This window comes from Amphiura filiformis, chromosome 11, assembly GCF_039555335.1.
Source record: "Amphiura filiformis chromosome 11, Afil_fr2py, whole genome shotgun sequence".
In the NCBI taxonomy this organism is placed as follows: Eukaryota; Metazoa; Echinodermata; class Ophiuroidea; order Amphilepidida; family Amphiuridae; genus Amphiura; species Amphiura filiformis.
The window spans coordinates 66,711,451-66,739,379 of record NC_092638.1 but is presented as its reverse complement, the minus strand read 5'-3'; the positions used below and the strand labels follow the sequence as shown (position 1 = coordinate 66,739,379).

Here is a 27,929-nt window from a genome sequence, read left to right as displayed (position 1 = left end):
ATTATACAATACAAGCAAAAAATTACTACAATTCATCATTTGGATACAAGTGTGTTTTCAGACATTTTTTGAACTTAAAAAGTGTCACACAGTTTCTGATTTCAGCTGGTAAATTGTTCCAGATGTGCAGAGCGATATATGTGAAAGTCCGGTTATGAGCAGATATGAGTGTTTTAGTAGGAGTGCGTTCGGAAAAACCCGGTGATGTCAGAAGCTGAACGAAGACTAGCTTTCTGTATCACTTTTTAAAATTTGACTGACTGTACATTATATTGCCAGTTTTTGCCGGTTTAACCAGGCAAAAACAGGTTTTTGCCATTTTTCCGGCAAAATACAGGTTTTTAACACACACATGTAGAAAATACTGAGAGTACATTCTGTTTCATCTGAATAAAAAAGGGCATCACTACCACACACGTTTGCTGAACAAATAATTCATAACAAAATGTCAGCCCACACAGTTCAAATTTACATCAATATTTCTATTTATCATAATAGGATTTTGTACAGCGTTAACATTATGTTTGTCTGCTACATTTCTATGATTACATGTCGTAATCTACCGCTCCCTCAGGTTCCAGAAAGTTAGATTTAATTTTCACAATCATTTTATTTTCATAAATATTGCATCGAACAAACATGATCAATACAATGAGTTATTCCAGTTGAAATCCAAACTCCCTCTATGGATGATTTAGCTAAAGTCTTCCAAATAGGGAGTATGGATTTCAAATAGCAGATGGATTAATTTAAAACCACTCCTAACCTTTTTATATGAAAATGCTAACAGCTACATGTACATGTATCAATCTTAAAAAATATCCTACAGCACAAAGTTACAGTGCAATGAGTGCATGCATGCATCCCAGGTGATGCAATAATGCAATCACACTAAGTCATATATTATACACACGGTTTTGTTGACCGGCCAGCGAAAAACCAGTGGCTACCCGTCGCCGGGTTCTATTGGGTTCTAATCCCGACAGAAACAAGCAACTTCTTTGTTCATCTTAATTCCATCATCCTCCTATCCATTCCATTCGCCAAAAAACACAATGGGCGTTAGGGTTTATGGTTCAAAACTTACTCAATTGAATCATTTATGCATTTTAAGGGTAGACGAGGTATTGTTGGTCGAAGCAACCTAAAAATCGACTTTCATTATCTAGATCAATATATTATTGAAAAATAACACCTTGATATTTTGCAAAAGTTCATTCTACAAATCGTATACTTTGCAAACTTGCTTAATTTATTGTTTTTAATGAGTTAAGTACGTTTTACAAAAGTGTTGTTGTTTCAGCCCTCTTTATAACATAACTCAAGATCCGCAGCACCTATAAAAGTATATCTGTGATATTTCAATTCTTCTACACGCTCGCTATGAATTGAGCAATGCAGTTTTTGCCAAAGCTCACTACCATTCGTAAAATGCTGTGAACTTCCAAATCACAACAGTTTAAAATAATTAATAACCTTAATTGTGAAAAAATACATTTGTTAAAAAATAAATACGTATTACCACTGATTACAGTTAGTTACATTAGTAGTGAATATGTTGTACATGTATAATGTAGGATCAGGTCGGGACGTATCATGCAGATATGCCTCCAACTTGACGCCTTGCTGTAATCACTTGCATTGAAATATCCAAGTAAGCCCTGTCTGCAATAGCTGCCAGATGTCCTAATTCAGATTGTGCACAATATAGAATGCAGAAATTGTCAAAATGTCAATAGGGCAGCTATAGGAGATAGACATCGGGTTTAGGGCAAGAATGCCCTATCTGTACATGTAGTAGCTGCCAATTCAATTCTTTCTACACATGGAGTCTTGCTATTCGATTCCAATTCAATCCACCTTGCTTTAGAATTAATTCAATTCGATTCCAATTCAATTTGTCAATTTCAAAATCATTTCATTCCAATTCCAATTCAATGCAGTGAAATTAGCAGCTAATCAATTTCAATTCAATTCTGAGCATTCATTTCAATTCCAATTCAATTCCAATTCCAATACAGTTGCAGTTTGTGTTAATTGACCAAAGCAAAGGCACACTGCAAAAACTGCGTCTAAAGATTGAACACTTTTTTGTCAGATTTGTAAACACATGTAAAATCTAAACACAAATATCAAGTGTTTAATATCTAAACACAAGTCATCAAATTACTAAACATGTTTAGCATTTAGACATGTTTACAAATCGAGGACAAGATGGTGTCTAGAATGGTGTTTAATATCTAGACACTGTTTTTTTTTTTTTTGTTTTAAATTTTACTATAAATTTTATAACACTTGTCGCAACAAAAGTCAAAATCAAGTACACTACTTGTCACAAAAGCATTTCAGCAGAAGATACTTTATTGTTATGTTAACTCACTTTCACATTCAAACAATGCGAGTGAACCTTTCCTATTTTATGAAACTTGGAACTTCTTAGTTCTTAGGTGACTGACTTCCTAATATTTGTCTTAACTTCTTGTCCACCATGCACATTATTTTCTAAACTTAAAGGAGGATTTTGTGATCCTAGCATCCTCTTTTTATGACATTTTTCAGTGGATATCCACGACAGAGGCTTATTCCCCAAATTTGAGTTGATTCCGATTTTGCGTTTGCGAGTTATGCATGTTTATGTGTATTACACTGCTCACAGTTGTAATTTCAAATTTGACGATATTTTTGCTAAACGAATTAATCTGCAAGAAATTTTTGGTACATAAACATTATGTAGCCAGAGGTTTCCAGTGGTATAAAAATCTCATCTTTTTTTTTAAAGTGGGGGGGGGGGGATGAGGCTGTGGATCACGAAATGCCCTTTTAAGGTGTGTGGTACAATCGATAATGTGATTATCCTAAGATTTTCACCCAAAATCCTTGTACTTTTGAAAAAATGTGTGAAAAAAGCTGTCAAAGATATAAACATTTTCTTTAATGGTTTTCTCACAATTTGTTCAAAATAATGTACAATGACTTTTGAGCATAAACATTAGGAGTTTGAGAAAAATAGGGGCTTTGTGATTAGTGCCAAAAATTTTTAATGTGTGTCTCTTGTGTGATTGGACCTGGAAGTGTATCAGAATTCAGAACGGGGGAAGGGCACTTGTTACCTGTGGACTGATCTGGAATCACAGATATCTGCTTGTGAATTGAAATGCTGAATTGAAATCAAAGCTGAATTTCATTTCAATTCCACTTCATTCTTCATCACTCAACATGATTTCAATTCCAATCCAATTCAATTCTTCATTGCTCACGATGATTTCAATTCCAATCCAATTCAATTCATGCCCAAGCCCACTCATTTCGATTCCAATTCAATTCCAATGCATTGAAATGAAAATCGTCCAAAATTCATTTCAATTCAATCCGATTTCAATGCATTGAATTAACATTAGTATCAAGGTGTTTCATTGTTCAACCTGCATGAATAATTAGTCAACATGCATCAAAGTAATCTTTCGCTTCATTACATCTTCAATGCATGTTTAATAAGAAGTAATTGATGTTCAAAATGTTATTGCTCGATAGATTCAACCAGATAATCATCGCAGCGTTTATCCATAGTGTTTATCTTCCTACATTGTATACATGTATTTTCTTACAGGGGAAAGCAAAATTTTCCCTCAAATCACAAAATAAAATTTCCCTCATACATCCTGCCATTTCCCTGCAATGTGCTGCCTAGATTGCACATTTTGTCCAATCCTGTTCCAGCAACACATGCAGAACCCTCACCACTAAGAAAATAGCGCCCTTTTATACAAGGTTTTGAACCCAGCTCCTGAATGCGAAAACTACACATGTGCGAAAAGGTGAGTTTGGATTTAGGTACATAATGCTACCTTTTAGGCAAAAAAATAAAGAAAGTCTGTCTCACATGCATTGCTATGTGAACCCGCCCCAATTAACGCTTAGCACTACAGATTGGCCATAAAATTTGTATTTTAGTAGCACTTAGCTTTTTTACCAAATGTGTCCGAGATAGAATTTCCATGGTAGACTACTGTAGAGAAAGATGCAGGTCCTTATTACAGTCTATAAACCCTCTTTACTTCACACGTACATTATAGCAACATTTACTGTATTTATTTAATATTGTTTACATTACAGTAAATGGTATACTTTGTTTATAGTCTTATCATAATTCAAACAGATATGGTGATACAACTGTGTGTGGAAATATACTGACATTTTTCAAGAGGTGTATGCTATCTACTGAAGATAGTAATTTGAGAAACATTTTATTCTCAAATAATTCTGACATAATTATACCAAAGATACTAGTTAACTGCGTGGTATCAAAGTTGAATGAGTTGTTTATTGTACTCTACCAGTACTAGAGATAGCATAATTCTGACATCAGAGTTAACTGTGTGATATCAAAGTTGAATGAGTTGTTTATTGTATACTATCTACTAGAGATAGCAAGTGACCATCTGTCCAACAATTGTTCAAGTCACAACTTTTGTTTTGAGAAATTATGAATTGAGGCGCAGAATTACAATGTATGCATAGTGGCAAATACCAGAGAAATGCAAAGAAATTCTTCTCTGCATATAAATACACCATCAATAACTGCATCACGCCACAGTCAGCAAATCAATAGTCCTTGGTCTGAAAAGTATTGTTTTAGAACTATCTAATCAAATTATCAGCCTAAAACAAATTATACTTTTCAATTAATTCAAATTGGACTTTCAGTTCCTGAAACTGATGATTTTCATATTACATGGAACATTGTACATGGAATTGTACATGGAAATTAAATTTTGGCTGTACAACATGTACATCTCAACACAAATGCAGCGACAAAATGTCGAAGCGCCACATAATACACATCATTCACCACACATTAGCCTGAACATCACATATTTAGGAAATTCCATGTCCTCCTACATGTACTGCTAGATAAAAACATCATTTAGCTAAATCCATTAAGATCTGTCACTTTTCACATCAGTTTGTAAATATGAAGTATTTTGCCATAAGGCAATGTACCATTCATATCAATATGTACCATAACAGTCTCATAGCCAATGGCTTTGTTCAACGACCCCCCATTCAACAATCACAGCTAAAAAGTTGACCTAAAGTTTTGGAGCATGCATTTTTGTACCCCATACATCTTTTGACTGTGTAAAGTATATTGTGATTGAAGAACCATGCCTAGTAGATGAGAGTGTAAATACCTGTATACCCCTGTGTAGCAATAAGAGTTGCATGTCATCTAGGAGTTTAAATATTAGGAATAAGGTAATGGGCTATTCTATTTGAGATCCACTTCTCCCTCTGGAAGCTAGATGACACTACTGCAAATTTTTGCACATCAGGCTTGGGCGATGTTTTGATAAATAGAAAATAATGGATTATTTATCAAAATCGGGTACTGGATTACATTTATCTAAAAACACTGTAATCAAAGTATCGATTGCAGTTTTATCAAAAATAATCTATTGTTTTTCTACGCAAATAGATTGGTTAAGCAATGTTTTCAACTAATAGGTGGTTTTTAAAATAGTTGTATATTTATAGGTGATTAATAACTGAAACTACACCCAGAATAGTATGTGAAACAACTGAACACATCTTTCTCCACTTTTAAGTGGAGAAAGATGTGTACCTATGCTGATACTCAACAAACCTATGCTGATATTCAACCTCTTATATTCACACAATGCTAATACATTGAAAATATTCAATAAAAAAAACACTTTTATTGAAATTGATTGTTTTTAACAATCGCCCAAGCCTATGTCAGATGAAAACAATGGAAAATGTTAAAACCCGTTTGGATTTTTAACATTTTGGCAACTAATTTGGCAAATTTGAATTGTATCACCATGGACGGCTAAAACTGTTGCATTTGGTTGGAATTCCAACATCTTCCTCTAAACAGGGGTTGCAAATTCCCTGGTTACTAAAATACTCTCACATGCCTTCCCCTGAAAGTTTGCTGCCCTAGCTATATAGCGCTGGCACTGCAACAGAGGGGGTGGTTTTCAAAAGGAACAGCCAAATGACAGTTTGCAAGGAATTCAAACAATTGTAATTAGCGTTCTTGGGACTTCAGTCCACTCTAACAATTCCAGGTTTGTTTATGTGTGGATGTATACAGTATGGTCTACCAGACAAGGTATCTTACACTTCCCAGAATCCTCTGCAACATGATAAATTGCCTCATTTCATCCAATGATACTACCATTACTTTGTACAGGTTCCCTTTTTTTTTCGTTTTGAGAATAGACAGGTTAAACATGGGTCGGTAGTTGAGAACTAAACATATTTTGCTAGGTCTGGATGTGCTCTGTTCATTGAGGTATATTTTGTCACTATCGACCCATGTTGTACTAAATAGATAGCAAATCAGTACAGAAAATTAAAATGGGTGAAATGCATTATGGGAAGTGTAAGAAATCTTCTCTAATAGTATACCTTGAAGCTAAAAATGGGTTATGTTCAGTTTCTCAACTTTTCAAGCTATCAAGAAAGCAGGGGCAGATTTCTTTGTCATATTTGTAGAGTGCGTGGAATCAATTTGATTGCTGTAAAGTTTGATATTTTAGAGAGAACCCATGTTTCTGCTACATTAAATTTTCGCGAATTTGTAAATTTGACAAATCAACTGTACTTGCAAAATTAACGAAATTTTCATGCACATGAACATGCTTTACAGTATCGCCAACAGCACTCTTGAAACAAGTCATGCCTTGCCAAGAATAATTTGATTCTCCCAGCCAGATTTACTGCTTTGTTTTAAGTATTAAATGCATCCAGAGATCCGTCAATCCATTTCCATGGTCAATCCATAAACCCTACAAATGTATGTTATTTTGTTGCACTTAGAATATTTACTAAATTATAATAATTAAATTTTGCAATCCACAGCCCCATCCTCACACTGTTCTCCTGTTGAGATTGTTATACCACCAAAAACCTCTAGCTACATATTTTTTTTTTGTGAAATCTTTAATTCTAGCAGATTCAGTTGTTTGGCAAAAATACCATCAAATTTTTGTAAAACAGAACAAAATTACACCACAGTGACCTATGGAGCAATGTAATACACATAATCATGCATAACTTGCACAAATCAAAAATCGGAACCAACTGATATTTGGGGAATACACTTTTTTGTGGATTATCAACTGAAACAAACAAACCGTAAAAAAAGAGCATGCTAGAATCACAAAATACTCCTTTAACTGAAATCCTACATGCCCTGGCATAAGGATATCCAATAGTAGGGAACCTGATCGATCCCCAAGACGAACGTAACCGTTTGACATTCAGTTTTCTTCATATTTTGTTGATATTTCTGAAAAGCAAATTGGTTTATGGGTATTTACCCAATTTACCAACCATTTGTAATTAAGACTTAGAAGTTCAGACAATTTTACAGATATTTTGGTCCTTGACGGAGCTCTGAGAGTTACAAGAATCAATTTTGATATTCAATAAAAGCAATTGAACTCTATGCCAAGATGATTTTGCTTAGATTCAACTAAAAATTTATGTAGCAAAAAATAACGCTCCATAACATTTTTGAGAATAGTTCAAAAATAAATGATCATAATTTATGCATTGTTTTACTATTTATTGATGAGCGGATAATTCTACCACTTTAAAATACATGTCCCCTATACCCTATAATGTATTTCACTGAATGTCACTGAATAATTCTCATCATAGTAAACTACAATGTAGTATCGAACTTGTCATTTAAATTGTTAAGAATAACAGTAAACAGGTCAGTGTCCCCTTTTTGACTGGAAAGGAAGCTTTTAAAATTATCCATTAGCTCACTGCGTGCCAATATACACGCTCCTGTTCAGAGCTTTTCTCAGTATATGTTTTATCGTCATGTTGCATATGATTTGCAATCCAACATTTATATCCCAATTTTGAATTTACATGTACACATACATACAGGGATGTAAGTAGCTGTTGAAAAAAAAACCCTGAAACGGTGTGAGAGAAGCAAGTCAGCCCGAACGCTTGAACGGAGCACTATCTTTTTAGCGAATGCTAGGGAATGGGTTATAGGCTATGAGGGTATCACCCCCCTAAAAAAATTTTGTTTGCTCTTTTTATGATGAAATATCATACAAAATTTTGTAAGTTTTCCAGGTTTTTTTTTACGGATTTTCGCGGGAAATTTATTTATTATTTTTTTACATCACTGTACATGTATATTTGGGTTAATTTTGTACAATTAATTTGTGTGGTGGTACTGACTTGCCTAAAGTTACCTTACACCTTTGCTTTGGTTCTTCACCAGGGGTCAAAATAATATCTGATGAAGCAGGGGCAACCTCTATCTTGTTGAAAATTCCCCCTGGTTCTTGTGTCTTTTGTCTTGAACCAGGGGCAATTTCAAATCAACCTGCATGTGCAGAGCAAAAATGAATATAATACCACTCTGGGTAATTTTAAATTTTAAAAAGTTGCTCCTGGCCATGACGATTTTCAAGGGAATTTTACAAAATTGCCTCCAAGTGACAAAATTGCCTCCAAGTGACAAAATTGCCTCCAACTGACAAAATTGCCTCCAAGTGACAAAATTCCCTCCAAATGACAAAATTCCCTCCAAATGACAAAATTAACTCCAATTTCCTAATGACAAAATTTACCTCCAAATGACAAAATTCCCTCAAATAATGACAAATTTTACCTCCAAATGACAAAATTGCCCTCCAAACGATACAAAAATTCTCCCTACAAATGAAAGATTCCCTCCAAATAATACAAAATTATCCTCCAACTGCATTATCTCATTTCTGACCTTCCATGTAACTGATGCACTCTCTGAATGTGTTTTGTATGACAACATACCTAATCCATGGGCTATTCCACTTGAAATTCATACCCCCCTATGGAAGACACAACCTTAATCTCCCACACAGGGAATGTGTACAAATGTATTTCAAATGGGGTTACCTGATGGATGATTCCATTTGAAAACGACACCCCCTGGGTGAGAGATTAATGTCTTCCAAGGTGGGGGGGGGGGGGTAAGGATTTCAACTGGAACAGGGGGTAAGGATTTCAACTGGAACAGCCCAGACTCATACACCATAGCATGTTTATATGTGAGCCAAGTCAAATGCTACATAATGCAAGGTATTCAAAAATAACTGTTACATCTGTGGAAACTATTTAGTGATGGGTGAATATTGACACTTGGATGCGGTAGTGCTTCCGATCTGTAACCACTGGAGGGGAGAAAATGATAGATGAATGAATGTATGAGAAAAAGATCTGGATGGGATAAACGAGATCCAATAGAGCATACACAGACTGGTCCGTACAGTACATGGGTGGAATCAATTAAATGTTAATCCAATGCATTGAAATTTGAATTGAATAGAAATGAATTTTGGGTGATTTTCATTTCAATGCAATGGAATTGAATTGGAATAAAATGATTGGCTTGGGTATGAATGGAACTGAATTGGAATTGAAATAATGGTGAGCAATGAAGAATTGGATTGGATTGGAATTGGCATCATTTTGAGTAATGTTAATTCAATTTGAATTGAAATTAATCTTGGGTGATTTTCATTTCAATGCATTGGAACTGAATTGAAATAAAAATGATTGGCTTGGGCATGAATTGAATTGGAATTGAAATAATGGTGAGCAATGAAGAATTGTATTGGAATTAAAATCAATTTTAAAGTGAAATAACATTTAATCCATGTACATTGTAGCCTACACAAATGTAATTTGGGTATAGCACATTTCAAAATAAAAATGGACATTTTCATGTGATAAATTTTGTGCGATTTGCCAAAAATGAACTGTTTCCCTCCCTTGCTTGTAACTTTGTGATTCTAAGTTTCCTTACATTGACCTATGTACTAAATTTGTGCGTTGTTATTTTCACAGTAGCAGCTTAGAACACAAAAAGAATGTAGCGCAAAAATTCCCACTTTTTTACAAATACTGTTTATTTTCCTAATATTATTTCTTATGAAGTTAAACAATTTAAAAATACAACATTTGTTTCTCTTTTTTATTTTTTTGATAAGCCTATGTTAAGATTCCTCATCTTCCGAAGACAGCAAAAAAATATAAAAAATCATATTTCTTTTAAAGTGGGAGAAAAAGGGGAAATTGGGAATCTTCTTCCAGGGATATTTTGCAAGCAGTTGGTTGGCATATAATTTTGTACAGAGTATCATACACAAAATCTGCCAATTTAGTCCTCGGTATGTCAATTAAAAGTAGTTTCAGATTTCCTCGGTTTGATAGCAAATCACAAGGTCTGCTATTGCCGGTGCAGACAGGTAAAGCCCATTTGGTTTTCTTGAGACAGTAGCATCTGCATATGTGATGTACTCACAATTAAAGGCGGACATCTGTACTGTGAGATGCAGTGTGCAGTGAATGCACCCTATAGTTACAACGTCTTCAATTGCACATAATACAGGACTACAGGTGAATTAATTCATTCTTAGCCAAGCTCGAACATACCTGTTGCATCCATGTATTTATAAAAAAATAAAAAGATCATTCATATGTGCCATAACTGATCAGATATACATATTATAGGCCTAATAATAATTTAACTTTTACACACACAAAACTAGTTTATTATTAATAATTAAGTAAATGTGTATTTCATTATCAAAACAGGATATATGTATACAAAACCAAAACTACAAAACAAGTTGATTAGTTTCCACAAAGAACACAATCAGCATACAATTTTATCTGTCAAAGCTTACAAAAGAATAGGATTGATTTTAGGGGAAAATAAATGAATCAATATGCTTAACTCTCAACATAATCAATATTATTGGAATCATTTATTGATCATTAAATTCATTCTGGAGCTCTTTCGCCCGATTGCAGACATAAGATTGGCTTTACTTGAAAAAAGAAGTACATTGTAATAAAAATGTGAAATTGGCAAAAATGTCCCCAAATTCCACACGCCCGAATAATCTAGGCCTTTTTCCTACCAATTCTTGCCCATCACAAGGAAAAAACCTTCAGCTGAACTTCCAACATAAAAGTAATAAATATTTGCCAGATTGGATAGTGTTTTTTAACAAATTATAGCAAAATAACGCAATGAACAAATTTTAATCTTTCCCCAGAGAAGGCCAGTGCATCCAGGCCGGATTCGAACCAGCGACCTTCGAATTACTATCATGACGCTCTAACCAACTGAGCTAAAGAGGCACATTGGAGAAGAGCGGAAGATATAAATCTATCATAGCCTATATTTTTACTCGACTGCAGGGATTTCGAGATGTCCATTTAATTAAGACCAAAACATTGCAGAGTAAGTAAGGGAGTAAGTTATAGGCTGAGACCATTTCATGGTTCAGCAAAAATACGTACTCTGAACACAAACACTCTGCTCCACTGCATTTATGTGGCCTATGCTTTGAGCAACACCCTCATAATAAGCCACTTGTTTACACACCATCTCAGTTTGCAATATGTGCCATTTTGAGTGACTTCTAACCACATCCCAAGTTCTTGACATTTACCGGCGGAATGCCCCGTCTCTTCCCTGGAGGTCCTCATTAGATTCAATATGGTAAATTAGTACAAATCACTGCGGCCCTTAAGGTGTATTGCCAATCATTTAACTGATCATTTACACCCAAAGTTGCCAGATGTGCAGCACAAAGGTGTGGCAAGCACCTTGTCAAGGCAACACAGCAATCAATTGGAAGTCAAAGAATCTTCCTTTTAAACCCTCCCCACATCGGTATCAACTGGAATGCAGTTTAAAAGTTTCTTTAAAAATTCAAAAATTTCAGAATTGTTAATTTTTATGAACATATTTGGAATTAACATGAAAAATGCTAAAATGAGCACAAACAAGCCAGTATTGGTTCAGTGGTTCATGAAATAGTTCTTGATATTTTGAGAAATATCGCATAGCTGGCACTTTTTATGTTGATGTCTAATGGGCAGCATGCAAACCATTACAAACTCTTAATATATTGTGGTCATGTTTTGATATGAATTTTAGGCATTCTCATGAAATAATGGTGAATTTCACCCCCCCCCCCCAAAAAAAATCCTTAACCCTAACAGTACCTGGTACAACAAAATACTACTTGATACATGTATATGCACTGGGCGTGCATGCATTCCACGTGATCTGATGACGCAATCACCCAAAGTGACACATAGGCACGCTTTCGTTGTCCAGGCCAGCAGAAGACCTGTGGCTAAGTGTTGCCGACCTAGTACTTGGCATGTAAGGGGTCTCGGGTTCGAATCCCACACAGTGCAAACAACTTCTTTCTTTGTTTTCTCTCTTTTTATTCCTTCCTTCTTTCCTTTCCACTCACCAAAAAGCCCTTGGGCTGTTACTGTTAGTGTTAACGCACAATTTTTTCATTATACATGTACATGCAATGCATGCAAAAGAAAGAGGTGTAGGTGTAAGTGATCAAATTAATACTGGCCCAATGGTGGTTTATGGCAACTTATTTACCTCAGGTACTCAAGTATAAAATAACTGGGCCGAAGGGAGCTCAAAGTTCAATGCTGTAATTTGAACTTGCGTGTACTCATGCATGCATGCATATAGTATTAATTAACAAGGCCAGGGTACACAGTTGATCAACAGTTGATTAGAGAAAATCAATCTGAATGGTCAGTGATTCTATACATAGGGGTTGGTGTAGGGATGGGATGTTCACAGTTGCATCCAACTTAAAGGCTATAGTATTACATGTACTAGATGTACCACTTCTATAGCGCACATCCCTGAAGTGTCGGTAAATTTTACCAACTTTTTGAGGACTTGATATGACACACAGGCAGCCACCGAGGCCTAGGATATATGAACTTGTAAAAATATTGTCATATCCTCATGAGGCATACATAAAAAGTTGCATCCACTTGATTAGACGGATCTTCTTATGTGGTATTCTTGTCCATAAAATCAACTGCCTGTACTTTGCCCGTACATGTACCACACCATACCATTTTGATACAGCCTGTATAATTGTTGCCATTCTACACACATCTATGTACATGATGAGGAAGAATAAAATTTCACCCCTGATGACAGCCTCCCCCTTCTACACAACATCCATCTGGCTATTAATCACCTATGTGTGGTTTATGCATACAAGTCTACCCATGCTATACATGACGGACTGACATCACAACAAATTCACCTGCCAGCATCACATGAATAAATCGTCTACATAGCTTTTGTTGAATGATATGACATTTCCTGTATAGGAAAAAACATGAAAGCAACAACCAAATTGTGCATCAACCATGGGCCCATAAAATAAATCTGTAATTTTCCTCCACTAAAGCCCGCATAACCCCCCTACACCCCCCCCCCCCCCCAATATTTTAAGGCTTAATGTATTTTTGATAAAGAATTCAGCAGCTATGGCATTCCATAAAACACAAACACCCCAGTGACCACTCCGCCCATTTTCTGCCCAGAGAAAACTTTATAATTTGGACATCACAGTTTTCGGATGGGAGGTGTCCTCATTCTGAACTTCCAAGCAGGGGTGCCACCAGGACCAAAAAAGTACTGGTTTTTTTATGTGAGTGCCGGACGTAGTGACAAACCTGCTTCCAAGCATTGTGCGAGGAGTTGAAAGTATGATTTAATTTTCCGAAAGGGGCATTAAACCTGTGCACCCCTTCTTGTACCCCACACTCCCAAGGCTAGTGCTATCCCTATTCCTAACCACAGTGATATTTCAGCCGGTTTTCACTATCGAACATATTGGCGTTGTCCGTAGAGTTTGACCTTCAGGATGATTGATACATGCAGTGTATGAATCCACAACAAACTGTTACCATATACTGGACAGATAGACTTCAATGCATGATGGGATAGTCCCTTGAGCTGCTGACTTACACTTCCCATAATGCATTTCTCACATTTCAATTTTCTGTACTGATTTGCTATCAAGTGCAACATACGTAGATAGTGACAAAAAGTACCTCAACTGCTCAATGAACATGTCTTCCATAGGCTGTGTACCTCAATGAACACAGCACATCCAGATCTTGCAAAATATGTTTATTTCATGACTATGGACCCATGTTGAGCCAGTCTATTCTCAAAATGAAAACAAAGGGAAACTGTACAAAGTAATAGGAGTGTCATATGATGTGATGCATCATGTTGCAAAGGATTCTGGGAAAGGTAACATTATCTTGTCTGGTCCTCCTTCATCATAGTTCTTGGTTAACAAGAAGATGAAATCAACTGAGTTTTAATATGATACCTAACTTCACTGCTGGTGTCCTACCTTTAAATTGTAGTCATACTTTGGTGTGCCTGCTATTGCTAAACTTAAATTGGCAGGAAGTCCTAATTCTAAAATTTGAGAAAATAGTACTGTAAACTAGTTTTTCTGTTTTCACAGTTAGCACTTACTCTTTGAACCCTAACACATTTAGAATGGAGTCTCTCACTCAGGGGTTCTTAATAGGGGGCCCACAGGCCAGATCCAGCCCACCTGCAAATAGTGGTTGAAATATACAGTAAAACATAGCAAAATAAGGTGTATTTGGTCCTCAAAATGCAGATCTATGAGTTTGGCCCTTGGAGGCCCATAAGCACCGCCACCCACCTCCAGTTAAGACTCTTCTTGGAGTATTCAGGAGGATTCACAACCAAGTACCAAGCATATAATTTGCTGTTCCAGTTGAAATCCAAACAAACACCCTATGGAAGACATCATGATCTTGATCTCCCACACAGTTGGCGTAGATTTCAAAAGGATTCACCCATTCATCAAGTAACCCCATTTGAAATTCACACTTCTTGTGTGTAAGATTAAGGTCATGTCTTACATACAGGGTGTATGGATTTCAACTGGAATAGCCCAATAGAGAGCCTCTGCTCTAATCAATAACCATATATGGCATGAATTTTCAATTATCATGGAAATGTATCAAACATTACAATTACATGCAAACCATGCCGGTACCAGATGTCCTCATAATTCAGTGGGAGCAAGAACCTACACCCCACTGTCATCCATCTAGCTCCTAATCCTCCCAATCAATGACCTACCAAGGATCAGGAGGGAGGGAAGGAGGGAAGGAGGAAAGGATAACAACCTAATCATCACACATCTGCTGTTATCATCATCTATTCATCTCATCCATCTAGCTTCTAATCATGTTGGACTACTCCTCCCAATCAATGACCTACCAAGGATCAGGAGGGAGGAAGGAGGAAGGAGGAAAGGATAACAACCTAATCATCACACATCTGCTGTTATCATCATCTATTCATCTCATCCATCTAGCTTCTAATCATGTTGGACTACTCCTCCCAATCAATGACCTACAAAGGATCAGGAGGGAGGGAAGGAGGAAAGGATAACAACCTAATCATCACATATCTGCTGTTATCATCATCTATTCATATCATCCATCTAGCTTCTAATCACGTTGGATTACTCCTCCCAATCAATGACCTACCAAGGATCAGGAGGGAGGGAAGGAGGAAAGGATAACAACCTAATCATCACATATCTGCTGTTATCATCATCTATTCATCTCATCCATCTAGCTTCTAATCACGTTGGACTACTCCTCCCAATCAATGACCTACCAAGGATCAGGAGGGAGGGAAGGAGGAAAGGATAACAACCTAATCATCACATATCTGCTGTTATCATCATCTATTCATCTCATCCATCTAGCTTCTAATCATGTTGGACTACTCCTCCCAATCAATGACCTACCAAGGATCAGGAGGGAGGGAAGGAGGAAAGGATAACAACCTAATCATCACACATCTGCTGTTATCATCATCTATTCATCTCATCCATCTAGCTTCTAATCATGTTGGACTACTCCTCCCAATCAATGACCTACAAAGGATCAGGAGGGAGGGAAGGAGGAAAGGATAACAACCTAATCATCACACATCTGCTGTTATCATCATCTATTCATCCCATCCATCTAGCTTCTAATCATGTTGGACTACTCCTCCCAATCAATGACCTACAAAGGATCAGGAGGGAGGGAAGGAGGAAAGGATAACAACCTAATCATCACATATCTGCTGTTATCATCATCTATTCATCTCATCCATCTAGCTTCTAATCATGTTGGACTACTCCTCCCAATCAATGACCTACCAAGGATCAGGAGGGAGGGAAGGAGGAAAGGATAACAACCTAATCATCACATATCTGCTGTTATCATCATCTATTCATATCATCCACCTAGCTTCTAATCACGTTGGACTACTCCTCCCAATCAATGACCTACCAAGGATCAGGAGGGAGGGAAGGAGGAAAGGATAACAACCTAATCATCACACATCTGCTGTTATCATCATCTATTCATCTCATCCATCTAGCTTCTAATCATGTTGGACTACTCCTCCCAATCAATGACCTACCAAGGATCAGGAGGGAGGGAAGGAGGAAAGGATAACAACCTAATCATCACATATCTGCTGTTATCATCATCTATTCATCTCATCCATCTAGCTTCTAATCATGTTGGACTACTCCTCCCAATCAATGACCTACAAAGGATCAGGAGGGAGGGAAGGAGGAAAGGATAACAACCTAATCATCACACATCTGCTGTTATCATCATCTATTCATCTCATCCATCTAGCTTCTAATCATGTTGGACTACTCCTCCCAATCAATGACCTACAAAGGATCAGGAGGGAGGGAAGGAGGAAGGGATAACAACCTAATCATCACACATCTGCTGTTATCATCATCTACTCATATCATCCACCTAGCTTCTAATCACGTTGGACTACTCCTCCCAATCAATGACCTACCAAGGATCAGGAGGAGGGAGGGAGAAAGGATAACAACCTAATCATCACATATCTGCTGTTATCATCATCTATTCATCTCATCCATCTAGCTTCTAATCACGTTGGACTACTCCTCCCAATCAATGACCTACCAAGGATCAGGAGGGAGGGAAGGAGGAAAGGATAACAACCTAATCATCACACATCTGCTGTTATCATCATCTATTCATATCATCCATCTAGCTTCTAATCATGTTGGACTACTCCTCCCAATCAATGACCTACAAAGGATCAGGAGGGAGGGAAGGAGGAAAGGATAACAACCTAATCATCACATATCTGCTGTTATCATCATCTATTCATATCATCCATCTAGCTTCTAATCACGTTGGACTACTCCTCCCAATCAATGACCTACCAAGGATCAGGAGGGAGGGAAGGAGGAAGGGATAACAACCTAATCATCACATATCTGCTGTTAACATCATCTACTCATATCATCCACCTAGCTTCTAATCACGTTGGACTACTCCTCCCAATCAATGACCTACCAAGGATCAGGAGGGAGGGAAGGAGAAAGGGATAACAACCTAATCATCACATATCTGCTGTTATCATCATCTATTCATCTCATCCATCTAGCTTCTAATCACGTTGGACTACTCCTCCCAATCAATGACCTACCAAGGATCAGGAGGGAGGGAAGGAGGAAAGGATAACAACCTAATTATCACATATCTGCTGTTAACATCATCTATTCATCTCATCCATCTAGCTCCTAATCACGTTGGACTACTCCTCCCAATCAATGACCTACCAAGGATCAGGAGGGAGGGAAGGAGGAAAGGATAACAACCTAATCATCACATATCTGCTGTTAACATCATCTATTCATCTCATCCATCTAGCTTCTAATCACGTTGGACTACTCCTCCCAATCAATGACCTATCAAGGATCAGGAGGGAGGGAAGGAGGAAAGGATAACAACCTAATCATCACATATCTGCTGTTATCATCATCTATTCATCCCATCCATCTAGCTTCTAATCACGTTGGACTACTCCTCCCAATCAATGACCTACCAAGGATCAGGAGGGAGGGAAGGAGGAAAGGATAACAACCTAATCATCACATATCTGCTGTTAACATCATCTATTCATCTCATCCATCTAGCTTCTAATCACGTTGGACTACTCCTCCCAATCAATGACCTACAAAGGATCAGGAGGGAGGGAAGGAGGAAAGGATAACAGCCTAATCATCACATATCTGCTGTTATCATCATCTATTCATCTCATCCATCTAGCTTCTAATCACGTTGGACTACTCCTCCCAATCAATGACCTACAAAGGATCAGGAGGGAGGGAAGAAGGAAGGGATAACAACCTAATCATCACATATCTGCTGTTATCATCATCTATTCATCCCATCCATCTAGCTTCTAATCACACTGGACTACTCCTCACAATCAATGACCTATCAAGGATCAGGAGGGAGGGAAGGAGGAAAGGATAACAACCTAATCATCACATATCTGCTGTTAACATCATCTATTCATCTCATCCATCTAGCTTCTAATCATGTTGGACTACTCCTCCCAATCAATGACCTACCAAGAATCAGGAGGGAGGGAGGGAAGGAGGAAAGGATAACAACCTAATCATCACATATCTGCTGTTATCATCATCTATTCATCTCATCCATCTAGCTCCTAATCACGTTGGACTACTCCTCCCAATCAATGACCTACAAAGGATCAGGAGGGAGGGAAGGAGGAAAGGATAACAACCTAATCATCACATATCTGCTGTTATCATCATCTATTCATCTCATCCATCTAGCTCCTAATCACGTTGGACTACTCCTCCCAATCAATGACCTACCAAGGATCAGGAGGGAGGGAGGGAGGAAAGGATAACAACCTAATCATCACATATCTGCTGTTATCATCATCTATTCATCTCATCCATCTAGCTCCTAATCACGTTGGACTACTCCTCCCAATCAATGACCTACAAAGGATCAGGAGGGAGGGAGGAGGAAAGGATAACAACCTAATCATCACATATCTGCTGTTATCATCATCTATTCATCCCATCCATCTAGCTCCTAATCACGTTGGACTACTCCTCCCAATCAATGACCTACAAAGGATCAGGAGGGAGGGAAGGAGGAAAGGATAACAACCTAATCATCACATATCTGCTGTTATCATCATCTACTCATATAATCCACCTAGCTTCTAATCACGTTGGACTACTTCTCCCAATCAATGACCTACCAAGGATCAGGAGGGAGGGAAGGAGGAAAGGATAACAACCTAATCATCACATATCTGCTGTTATCATCATCTATTCATCTCATCCATCTAGCTCCTAATCACGTTGGACTACTCCTCCCAATCAATGACCTACCAAAGGATCAGGAGGGAGGGAAGGAGGAAAGGATAACAACCTAATCATCACATATCTGCTGTTATCATCATCTATTCATCTCATCCATCTAGCTTCTAATCACGTTGGACTACTCCTCCCAATCAATGACCTACCAAGGATCAGGAGGGAGGGAAGGAGGAAAGGATAACAACCTAATCATCACATATCTGCTGTTATCATCATCTATTCATCTCATCCATCTAGCTCCTAATCACGTTGGACTACTCCTCCCAATCAATGACCTACCAAAGGATCAGGAGGGAGGGAAGGAGGAAAGGATAACAACCTAATCATCACATATCTGCTGTTATCATCATCTATTCATCTCATCCATCTAGCTTCTAATCACGTTGGACTACTCCTCCCAATCAATGACCTACCAAGGATCAGGAGGGAGGGAAGGAGGAAAGGATAACAACCTAATCATCACATATCTGCTGTTATCATCATCTATTCATCCCATCCACCTAGCTTCTAATCACGTTGGACTACTCCTCCCAATCAATGACCTACCAAGGATCAGGAGGGAGGGAAGGAGGAAAGGATAACAACCTAATCATCACATATCTGCTGTTATCATCATCTACTCATATCATCCACCTAGCTTCTAATCACGTTGGACTACTCCTCCCAATCAATGACCTACCAAGGATCAGGAGGGAGGAAGGAGGAAAGGATAACAACCTAATCATCACATATCTGCTGTTATCATCATCTACTCATATCATCCACCTAGCTTCTAATCACGTTGGACTACTCCTCCCAATCAATGACCTACCAAGGATCAGGAGGGAGGGAAGAAGGAAGGGATAACAACCTAATCATCACATATCTGCTGTTATCATCATCTATTCATATCATCCACCTAGCTTCTAATCACGTTGGACTACTCCTCCCAATCAATGACCTACCAAGGATCAGGAGGGAGGGAAGAAGGAAGGGATAACAACCTAATCATCACACATCTGCTGTTATCATCATCTACTCATATCATCCACCTAGCTTCTAATCACGTTGGATTACTCCTCCCAATCAATGACCTACCAAGGATCAGGAGGGAGGGAAGAAGGAAGGGATAACAACCTAATCATCACATATCTGCTGTTATCATCATCTATTCATATCATCCACCTAGCTTCTAATCACGTTGGACTACTCCTCCCAATCAATGACCTACCAAGGATCAGGAGGGAGGGAAGAAGGAAGGGATAACAACCTAATCATCACACATCTGCTGTTATCATCATCTACTCATATCATCCACCTAGCTTCTAATCACGTTGGACTACTCCTCCCAATCAATGACCTACCAAGGATCAGGAGGGAGGGAAGGAGGAAAGAATAACAACCTAATCATCACATATCTGCTGTTATCATCATCTATTCATCTCATCCATCTAGCTCCTAATCACGTTGGACTACTCCTCCCAATCAATGACCTACCAAGGATCAGGAGGGAAGGAAGGAGGAAAGGATAACAACCTAATCATCACATATCTGCTGTTATCATCATCTATTCATCTCATCCATCTAGCTCCTAATCACGTTGGACTACTCCTCCCAATCAATGACCTACCAAAGGATCAGGAGGGAGGGAAGGAGGAAAGGATAACAACCTAATCATCACATATCTGCTGTTATCATCATCTATTCATCCCATCCATCTAGCTCCTAATCACGTTGGACTACTCCTCCCAATCAATGACCTACCAAAGGATCAGGAGGGAGGGAAGGAGGAAAGGATAACAACCTAATCATCACATATCTGCTGTTATCATCATCTATTCATCTCATCCATCTAGCTTCTAATCACGTTGGACTACTCCTCCCAATCAATGACCTACCAAGGATCAGGAGGGAGGGAAGGAGGAAAGGATAACAACCTAATCATCACATATCTGCTGTTATCATCATCTATTCATCTCATCTATCTAGCTTCTAATCACGTTGGACTACTCCTCCCAATCAATGACCTACCAAATATCGTTTTCGACCCAGTTGCCTGCCAGATTTGCTATGATTTTCCTCCTGGCAGGCATAGGAATCAAATACATGTTGCAATATCGAGTTTCAGCTCGCTATATCTTCCTCACTAATTATTGTACGTACACAACGAGCAACACAGTGACCTAATTCCAAACTCATAAGCTCACGTTATGGGAAACTTTAGCAGTATGTACACTGATGCACAAATTTGACAGCTCTATAGATTGTTTTGTATAATTTACATCCTCATCACAAGCATGTCATACAGATGAAGATGATACATGATGGAGGTCATTAACCAGGTTATCTTGAATACATCATAGTTTCTGCTGTCAGGCTAGAGAGATGGTTGGCGTGTACAGTACATACACACACTCACACAGTTTGTATTGACGGAATGTATCATCATACTATCATGTCAGTTCAATGACATGCCAGATGAATTTATTTTCTGATATAGATGGTGTTGTGTTGGGATGTGTCGCATAGACATCACAAACCCAATGGCCATAATAGTTGAACCAAAAGCTCACATAATCTAATTTTTTTGCGAAAACAATCCATGCTTTCTCTAGGGCTGTGCAATAAATAACTGTCCGCCCTCCACCCGGTGGGCAAATAGAAGGGGGTACACTGCAAAAGGAAGGAAAGCGGTTTCTGGCAGGTCGAGATGGGGGGGGGGGAGGGGTGAGAGGGGTGAGAAGAGCATATATCTGGCAAACTATTTTGAAATTTGTCCAGGGTGAACTGATAATTATTTTACAGCAGGCTCGTAACTAGGGAGTAAGGGAGGTTGATTTTCAACTTTTTTTAGATATTTGATTTGAAACAAATGGAGATATCTGTGACTTGCCATAACAATAACTACCATGCAAAGAAAAAAATTCTACCATCAAGCACTTTTTGAGGAAATCCATTTTAATTTTCAAAAATAAGCCTGTCGAATTCGGCAGCTTTGCACAACATTTACTATGGGAAGTTTGTATGTGATATTAAGTTCCTACATTTTTGCAACTTTTTTTGGTATCAATATTTTACATGTGAATACTGTTTCATTACATTGATGTGAAAAATAACCATTATGTATCAGATGCCACAAAATCATTTTCAAATTTAACCCCATAACCCCTGGGAGAGCTGTATTTTTGTACTCTTCAACCCTAAAATATACCGCTTTCTTGCTCATTATGTTTAACTTAAAATTTTTTCCAACGTTATCCATACAAGCTATAATTATGTCATTCTAACATCAACAATAACATAATATATAGTTCTCAATTTCAATGACCCCACTTCACCTTCACCACTTGAAGCACCTGGTCAGGAATGTTTTCTGTCAGAGCTGGTTCACAGATCCCAGTATTAATTGGTGTGATCTTCTTTAAGTGCTTCTTTGCTGGCTCTTGTGATAGGCAAGACTTTCTTGGGTGCAGTTTCTTCTAAATCATCAGACTTCACCATGATGGAGTACAGTACATTCTCAGGAAGCAATGCAAATGCATTGTACTTGATGTTCTAGCTGAAAGCGATAGATTGGATCTCTTCAGAATGCAGTTTGATCCTCTGGATCATGTTAAAAATGTACAGCTGCTGGTTATGGAACTTGCTGTCCCTTTTGATCTCAAACCAACTTACTGCATACACTTCAACAATGAACTTGATAGCATGGTGAAGCCTTTCTTGTATTTCTGCAGTATAAGCACCTCTGGTCCACAGACACATCAGTCTTATTACCAATGTCAACCATTGCATGATTCATTGGTCCTATCTTCTAGGCTGCAAATCTTGGGCTGACCTAGATCCCATGAACATACTCTAACAGAAGCCTCTGGTCAGTGTGACTACTGAGATCATCCAGTGAATCTTCATCAAATTCCATCTGATCAAGGGGGGCCTTCACCTTTGTGAAATTCACCTGTGGCAGATCCTGATGTTCAGTTTCACACAATTTTCCCAGGGGTCAGTGAAAGCGGATGGACTTTTAGTACTGCCATCAAGGTGCTTAAAATACTGCTCTGAAAGGAAGCTCATTCTGATGAAGTGAACAGCCAATGGTGTGTAGTTTCATCTTAATTTCATTTTCTAAAACTGTCACAAGACCTCCCACTGCACCAGTCAGCTTTCAGGGTATGAACACTGTTGAACTCCTTCAAGACACTGGAAACTTCTTTATCAAGGAAGATTGGTTTGGTTCATCCAATCTATATAGGCCTAGTATAACATGGTAATTGCCCTGTAATAGTGGATGTAAAGGTATTTTTTTTTCTCCAACAGAGTAGGCCTATGAGATCTTCACATGATTGTGGGAAAAATTACATGAAAATTACCATGTTCTACTAAATTACATAGGTTGGTTGTTTCATTATCCTATTTTTCATAAACACAAACTACCCTCAACATCTTCACATCCTGCTTCTATTACTGACGGCTTTTCATTTGACCTTGTACCGTTCCTAAAATTGACATAGGCCTAAATAGCAATTTAAGACAATTGATGGTGACATCATATAATCATTAGATTTTGGAACTTATACTGATGATATTGTGCCATCAATAGAGAAAAGAAACCTTTGCCTTCAATGTAAAAATAGACTGATACCAAATAATGAGCTGGGCTGTGTTTATAATTCCTAAATACAAGTACCAGTACTGACGCTGAGTATAGTCCCACCCCGTTTTTGGGTGAACATTTTTCAAATTTTTTGTGTGGGAATAAACTCGATTTTCAAAAAAAAAAAAAAAATATTTTTTTTTTTTTTTTAATTTTAGGTCAACCTAGAATTATCCTATTATTTAGGTCTAGGTCCATAGAAACTAAAAAAAAAAAAAAAAAAAATTTCAAGATGTTTTGTTATTTTTAATATGAAAATTGATAATTTGTATTCATGTCATACTCTATTAATGATTTCAAAATGCATTGAATTTGAATGCATTTTGAAATCATTAATAGAGTATGACATGAATACAAATTATCAATTTTCATATTAAAAATAACAAAACATCTTGAATTTTTTTTTTTTTTTTTTTTTTTTTTTTTAGGTCAACCATGAATGATCCTAGCATTTAGGTCTAGGTCCTGGGACACTCCAAAGCCGAAAAATAATAACTTTAAAAAAAATTTAAAATTTTTTTTTTTTTTTTTTTTAATTTCTGAAATTTTCCGAAAGTTTGGGGTGGGACTTTACTCGAAGGTGGGACTATACTCGCGTCAGTACGGTACTTATAAATCAGCCCATAATCTCCCATAGTATAACACTATGCAAGGTTGCCGAATTCGACAGGTTTATTTTCCAAAATATATTTGGATTTCCTCAAAAATTACAGTAATTTCCACAAAAATGACTTGTTGCAATGGTGTTTCTACATGGATTCACAGATATCTCCACTTGTTTCAGACCCCAGTTCCAAAATCAACCTCCCTTACTAGGGAGTCCCCTTGTTTGATCCAAAAAAGTCCAATTTGTCAGCGTAGCGAGGAAAAAAAAGAAGTTTTTATGCCAAAATGAGTGGTTCAACATTGAATCTGTATACTGACTCCAGTGACTTGACTCAAGCTTAAAATTTGACTCAAGCTTAAAATGAGTCATTTTTCTCAACCTGTATTTTTGGTGACTTGTCATAACTGTATTTTTATTTACTAGTATTTTTTTTTAATTCAAGAAAATCATTTTTTTTTAAATTCATACTTAAGCCCTGAGTGTGAATTTCAAAGTTCTTGGTTACCTGAATGGTAAACTACTGGGCACCACACCCGCTTTGTGGCTCGATGTCGCATCTTCTCATACCTTTGCCTCTCAACCCCCGTAATTGTAGCGGTTCGATGCTTCCCCTCAATCCTGATTAGTCTTGACTATGACCCTGTTCACATTAGGAAATTTTCTTCTTTCGACGAAGATTAAAAATCGTTTTTTTTTTTTTTTTACGCAATTTTCTTCCTTCGACGAATTAAAATTGCTTTGTTCAACGGAGCTAAAAAGGTTATTTCGACGAAGGAATACTTCGTTCGACGAAGCTAATAATGTAATGTGTACGCTCGCTTCGTTCGACGAAGGAAATTGATCATGTGACAAGTGACCTTAGCCGGGCGTTAATAGCTTCATTCAAGCTTAGTTAATTTTCATGAAATGTGTACAGTGCAATGTCTTCGTTCGGTCTTCGTTCAGCGTAATGTGTACACATGCTTAATTAGTTAATCAAGATTAACTTATCTTCGTCGAATGAAGAAATTTGCTAATGTGAACAGGGTCAAAGACTACCTGATGAATGGGTGACTCCATTTGAAATCTACACCCCCTCTGTGGGTGATTAAGGTCATGCATGTCTTCCACAAGCGGTAAATGGATTTCAACTGAAACATCCAAAGTCATCCACCTGCGACGGCCCCTGCTCTACCTGTTTCACAGCTCCACACTCCAGGTAAATATGTACTTGATATGGAGCACCTGGTTGAGGCAGTACACCATGCAGTAGCCCAGCAGGTGCTAGAGATATCATGGAGTTAGCAGCTACTTCAGAGATGACAGTACAACATACAATGTACATGTTGCTGCAAAATGGTTTCTTTGCTTTGAATACACATGTATGTGATGCCATCAAGCAAAATCAAAATTTAGTTTATCAGTTCATTATGCCTATATGTATTGTGCAATCTTTATTTTGATGTATTAAAACACTAGTGATACGGACATTTTAGTTGCTCCCAAGATGAACAATAAAACACAAAGAAAATTGAAACTTGAATACTATAGGCTATTTACAAATATTTTAGCGATAACACGACAAAATTCAATTGTACAAAAATCTTTTCAATGTTCAACTCAATTCCTTACTATTTTTGTTTCAAATCAATCAAATGACCCTTGAAAAATCCCTTCAAAATCAAAAACTTAAACATATTTGCTATTTTTTTCACATTTGCTGAAAACTGACTGATTTTACATACAGCAAAAAAAGTGTTTTAAAGTCAAAGGGGGCAGAAATAATGGCATGTCTAAATGGGCTATTCCAGTTGAAATCCATACACCCCCTGACGGATGACATGACCTTAATCTGTGTGGATTTCAACTGGAGTTTCTCAATACAGCAAGCCTACATACATGTTTCGTAATTAAATCCTTTGCTTATATTTGGGATGTGCATTATGATAAAATATTGTGGCATTCACCATACTCTTGTTACTCAAAAATTAGTAAACACATTTTTATATGGACGAAAATTGTCTTATCATGGAGCACTCTGTAACAGTTCCATACAATCTCAGTTTAGTCAACATGATATGTCCGCTACGTCATTTCTAATGTCCCTTATGGCATAAAAGACACTGCATAGTTTCGGACATCGGAGAGAAAATATAAATATCAATTTAGACATATTTGTAACTCAAGTCAACCAATAGATATTATTTACATTGATATTATAATGAAAAGAGGTGTGCTGTGCACTAGTAGTAGGTGTGATGTATAGTCTTCTGGAGGGTCTGTCAGGCATTCCTGCCATACATTTGTACTTGAGTAATTTAAAAGTATTTAGTCAGTGGAGTACCAACCGGGAGAGGGGGAAGTTGGTTCCCCCCCCCCCCCACCAGACCGACTCAATTCTGAAAAAGTTGTGGAGGAGAAGCAAACAATCTTTCCTTTTATCCTAATTAGCAACCTCTGCATAACAACTTTGACAAATTGTTATACTGTACGTATTGTTTGAAATTGCATTGCATTTTTCCAAAAAGGGGGCATTTATTAGAAGTGAATTTTCAGAGAAAAAAGCTTCAAAATCAGCAGTGAACTTGGGAAGAACTGCCTAGTTCAAATTCAAGACGGTGACACTCACAGAACCGCATGGAAAATGATATTTTTTGCGGTAAAGACAAAAAAAATACATCATAAGTGTATCATCATACAAGAAATCTGATGAAATTTGTGAAATTTTACCAAAATTAGGCAATGAACTTGATGGAGGTTTGAGTCATAATACATTTTTGGCCATTTTTGGCCATGCAATTCATAAATCGATCTGACATGACTGACACAAGCTTTAAATGTACTCACACGATATGGTATGGACATTTTTGCAGTTTTGTCAATTTTTTATTGAAAATATGAAAGGGGTGTTTATTATTAGAAGGGAGCGTTTATTAGAGGGGGAGAAACAATACGGTATGTACATGTACATGCATACATGTATAAATTAGCAACCTCACTCTCCATTCAAGTACACACAACTTTTGACAAATTATTATAGCTACCTGTCACTGTCAGTTCCAGCTCACTGAAGATTGAATCCACAAGTCACTACTGAATACCCATATCAAACACTGCAATAAATACACTACCAAGTAAATATAAATCCTTCTCTGCTATGAATCCACTCCTAAATGAATCGCACTTGAATCCAAACTGCTGCCGTTGAATACAGGTGTATGAATACAATTATATCCCAAGTTTATAATCCTTGTCAAATGATCATATTTCCATGTGTGGTTTTGGAGAGCCTCTAGGAGCTAGAAGACAAACCACCCTGCAAGCCATCAACTGGACTGCAATCTACAGGTTGAAAAGAAAACATACTCATCCATCAGTACACAGTTCTCTAACCCTATATACCTCTTCATGCATAGAATGACCTTTGGATAAGTTGGGTACAAAAACTCATACTCCACAACCAGAGGTCAAATTTTATGCTTGCATTGTTCAATGAGGGTCATTGAATTGTGTCATTATAGTGAGACTATATGGTTCATAGTGAAGGTGT

At 37.5% G+C, this 27,929-nt stretch overlaps 1 protein-coding gene across 1 annotated transcript in view; it reads right to left on the bottom strand.

Moving 5' to 3' along the window:
* LOC140163878 (uncharacterized) overlaps positions 1-27,721 on the bottom strand; it is a 175,583-nt gene extending 147,862 nt beyond the window's left edge. Inside the window, 1 exon segment of the mRNA XM_072187193.1 lies at positions 27,424-27,721. The gene's annotated coding sequence lies outside the window, so the exon portion shown is untranslated.
* Between the last annotated feature and the right edge of the window lie 208 nt (positions 27,722-27,929).